Genomic DNA, 4674 nt, shown 5'->3' on the forward strand with positions numbered 1-4674 from the left:
ACACATATAAATTTGATTTATTTTCCCTTGCAGAAGGTGCATGTGGTGGGGTTTGCACCCCAGGCTCCCTCTGCAGCTGTGGTGGCAGCACCCTGGGATGCTGCAGCTCAGTGCACTGCATCTGACCTGGTGTTTCACCCCCAGGGACCTTCCCAGGCTACCCACACCTCACCCCATCTCCATGACATTGCCATGGGCAATGAACCACGGGGCTCCTCTGAGGGCAGGCAGGAGAAAAGGGGATGTGACAGGGACAGTGGCAAGAGAAAGGCATGCCTGAGGGCTGTGGCAGCCCAGCACCAGCTCTGGTCAGGGATTGCTTCCCATAAAGCATGGCTTTCATTAGTCAGACTCAGTGACATTTATTTCTTTTCCTGCCCGAGCTGTGTCTAAGTGCCTGCCCATATGTTGGCTCGCTGGCAGCTCTGGGCACCCGGGGAGTGCTGTGCCTGTGGTCAGATGGAGAGTGGCTTCACCTGCAGGGAGCTGGCTCTGAGCTGCATCCTCAGGTGCTGGCTCTGCTTCCCCACCTCCCATGTCACCAGCTTTCACCACAAGCCAGCCCTGAGTGTGGCATCATGCCCTACCAAGTGTCAGTGGGGGACCCTACTACAGCTCCCAGACCTGGCAGGAATCACATTTTGGCCTCTTTGGGATGCTTAAAATGAGCAGAGCAGCCTGGCCTGTTTTACAGAGAGCTGCTGCTCCAAGTCCCAGCCCTGCTCTCACACTTAACTGGGAATTTGCCTTGCTCCTGTGATTGTTTTATTTCTATTTCCCCGCTGTGCTCCCTGCATTGCTGCCTGAAGATGTAAATATTGTAAAAAGCAATCCCTGTGCAAGCATCATCTCACTGTGTCCCACAACTCTGAATAACACTGAACATGGCACTGCTTTGTGGTCACTATCCAGCTGCGATTTTAAGGGGCCAAGAGGGATACCATGCTAAAGGTCTTCCCACTGCTTCCCAGGAAGAAAGGAAAGAGAAAAGAGAACAACTAGTCCTGATTAAAAGCTTTTTTTCTTTTCCCCCCTTTTTCCCAAAGCGGTCTCTGCATGCAAAGATTTGGTTCAAGGAGCATTAAAATCACTGCTGTCAGTTGAGAAAGAAGGGCTGAAGGGAATCTGGGCCACTGGCATTGTGCAAGGGTTGCTATGGCAATCCTGCAGAAAGGCAGCTTAATAGGCTTTCTTCCCAGGAAACTCAAAACTGCAGCTCGCAGGCTGCAAAGCGGCGCGTGCAAAAATATTTTCATGAAAAGCATCTCTGTGCAAAATTTTGTTGGCTGTTTCCACCCTCCCTTTGGAAGCAGGGAGGTGAGGAAGGTGGTGGCAGATCACCTAGAGGTGGCTGGTGACGTGAGGAGGGGACAGGGACCCTGCCAGGGGATGCACAGGGAATGTGAGAGACTTAAAAACACAGACAGAGGTGATCACAGCAAAAAGATGCTTTGGTAAACAGGCAGGACCAACAAGGGGCTGCTTGCCCTGAATTCTCTGTCTCCATTCACTGTTATTCCCAATGCAAAGTTTCGCTGCCTCTCCGCTCTCCCCTGTAATATTTATTGTATTAAAAAAATAATGGCATCCGCTAAAATATTCATGAGTGCTAGCTGAACACCCCGCTTTTTTCAGAGGAAGCTTCAGAGAATTCCAGTGATTCAGGGCTTACCTGAAAAGCCCTCAACTATTGTGGATTAGGGAAACATATTTTATCTTAATGAAAGGAAAGAAGGACTGGGGATTAAAACATGAGACTGTGAGAGAGGATATCTCTGGCTCTGGCCGACCTGGATTTTGTGACGTCTGAGTCACATAAATCCCTCTGTCCCTCCCTACCACCTGTAAACTGGTAATGTTACAAGCAGTTATTTACTTTTCTGGCTACTCTAAGATTTCATTGTTTTGGTGTTCTTGACTGCACGTTATATAATATATGATTTTACATAAAGAAATTACAATCAAATATGTACATGTCCATCTTGCTGGGGAAAATACAAATGGCTCACCGGGCTGGCATATGGCAAGGAAGATTTTCCCTTTTCTTTGGCAGTAAATGCTTTGCACTTTGGAGCAAAGAGAGCTGAGCATCTCTTTGCTAAAGCCAGGAAATTCCACGTTATCACAATGTGTAGCACAGACCTAACCCACAAGTCTTAAAAGGTCATGAGTTAGGTTAAAGCTACTGTACTTTTTGCTGTAGCTCTATTTTCCATTTCATCTGCAATTCCAGTGTGGATCTCTCTCAGGGCACCAATAATGAGTGCATCAGCTGAATAAAAACCTGCACTTATTATAAAAGACAGATGTGTGGCCAGGAGAAAAAAAAATTAAATCAGAATTACTTTATATTTGAAAATCAGAAGAAACCATAGAAAAAATTACTTGGGATGAGTCAGGATAGGAAAACAATTGATAATGGTCTGAATGCTTTGCTCCCCACTGAGTCTGCAGCCTGTCTGGCAGAATTATGCCATTTCCCCTGTTATGTAAAGGGATTACTGCCCTCACAACATTAAGAGGAGAGTCTGAGCTCCTAATTTTTAGATTCAAAGCCAGGCTCAAATAATAAAATGGAAATCAGAAAAGGGTGAAGACTTTGGCATCTGTGACTTTTTTTGTGGGCTCACCTCAGTTATAGGGAAGTTTAACAACTAATTACAAAGAAGGGGGGAATGGTCTGCATCCCTTTTAAATCTTCCTGTTAACAGAGACAAGTCAGATGTAGGAAACCCCAAACAAGCTATAGCAGCCCTTCCTCTGTCACTAGCAGATTGTGAAGCCAAAAATGTAACAACACATTAATTTGTAATGGCTGGGGAAAATTATGTCCAGAGGAGCAAAGCCATGCCTCAAGGTCCCACAACCTGTGAAGATTTCTTGGACTTCTTCTTGAGCTTCTCTCTTAACTTGATTATGTAACTTAATTAGATTCTTTATTACTAAAAATTCAGAACTTGGTCTATTCTTTAACCTATGAGGTAATGAAGAGATGGTATGGAGGCAGAGCTGCAGCTGCTTCATTGTACCCAGGTGTGCAGTGGGAAAACTCCTACAAGCTTGTTATTTCTGTTCCTTGCACTGAATGACTACAGGACAGTGCCCTCTGTTTATCTGTCAAGCCCTTTCAGGCAGTTAATGCAGAGAAGGTTTGGGCTGATCAATTTTTCAGGAGCCAGGCAGCACATGAATAATTTTAGCAAAGTCTTCTTCCTTGAAGCCAAAGCTGGAGGAGAGATTATAGACCTTCAGGGACCTCTAAATTGAAAGCTACAGTGAATCCAAATGAAAAAAAAAATGCAATTTACATGTGATTATAACTCATCTGCATAAAATTAAGTTGTTTCACTGCTATTTTTGGCAAGCTTAAGCTTCAACAAGTCCTTTTCTTCGCACTTTCAAAATTACTTACTTTCATTTCTCACTTTCTCACCTTTGTTTCCCTGCAGCCCTGAATGCCAGAGGATCAGAGGGTTATCTGGGTTACCGGCTGAAGCCTGCACTGGGACCTTGCTTCCCTGAGCTCCAGGAGGTGTTTGGAGCTGAAACCCCACTGCATTATCTGAATAACCGGGGCTTCCCTACATTCAGAAAACCTATTCTTATACAGCAGCTACGAGCACTTAATCCACTCAATTTTGCTCCCTGAAGATTCAACCAAAGTTTATCCAGTGCTGGCTTGTCTGAAGGCATTCAGAAATTGCCATAAAACCTCCTTTGGAGCAGCAGCTAAAGCGGCCGGGTGATTACAATGGATGAGCTCATGCTTTTCCCTGGAACAAGCACGGCTTTGTTCACGGCTCCGGGGATGGGAGCCATGAATGGCAGGGAATACACTAAATATCGGGGTCAGATGACTCAGGAGTAAGGAATTAAATTGTTTTCTGTGGTGAGTAGGTCAGAAAAGTTAAAAAATATGTTTTATAAATATGCTGGGCAGAAGGGGAGAATATTGTGCAAAAACCATTCAGCCCTGCTGTCTCCTGCGTGTGAGTAGTATTTGCCATCTGCTACAGAGCCTGATCCTTCTCCCATTGATGCCAGTTACAAAATCCTGGCTTCAAGCAGCAGAACAGAGATTTTTTTATAGTCTGCAGTGCTGTTCTGCAGTGCTAACCACGAGTCCTTTCATTTCACCCTTCAATTGCTGTCACTACAGTTTTTCCTGTAGAAGCACTAATGTAGAAGCAGTGCACTAATAATAAACTGCTGCTGGTATATCAAAGTTGCAAATGCTGTACTGCTAAAAAATGATCAAGGAACAAACCAGGAAGGCATTTGAAATATTATGTTTTTATCTAGATGTGTGATTCTAGAGAAAAAAAGCTCTCAAGTGAAATTCTTCCCAAATGAAGCCTCATGCAGAACAATAGCAGACTGCAAATGCCGTTAAATGGCTGAGAAGGTTAAGAAAGGATTTATGTAAAAAAACCTGGAGATTATTAATTCAGGTTCCTATTTTGAGATCAGCTTGATGATAGGAGATTAAGACAAAGACAGGCACAAACGCAGAACAGATGCCAAGATATGCTAATTTACTACAGGACAACAAATAGTGGAATTATTCTACTTTGGCAAAAATGTTAAGCCACATAATAAATATTTAGATAAAGAAACATTAAGAAAATATGTAGTTTCTGTACTTCTCTTCTTGGACTCTTGTGCACTAAAACA

The sequence above is a fragment of the Ammospiza nelsoni genome, chromosome 6 (genome assembly GCF_027579445.1).
Source record: "Ammospiza nelsoni isolate bAmmNel1 chromosome 6, bAmmNel1.pri, whole genome shotgun sequence".
NCBI lineage: Eukaryota > Metazoa > Chordata > Aves > Passeriformes > Passerellidae > Ammospiza > Ammospiza nelsoni.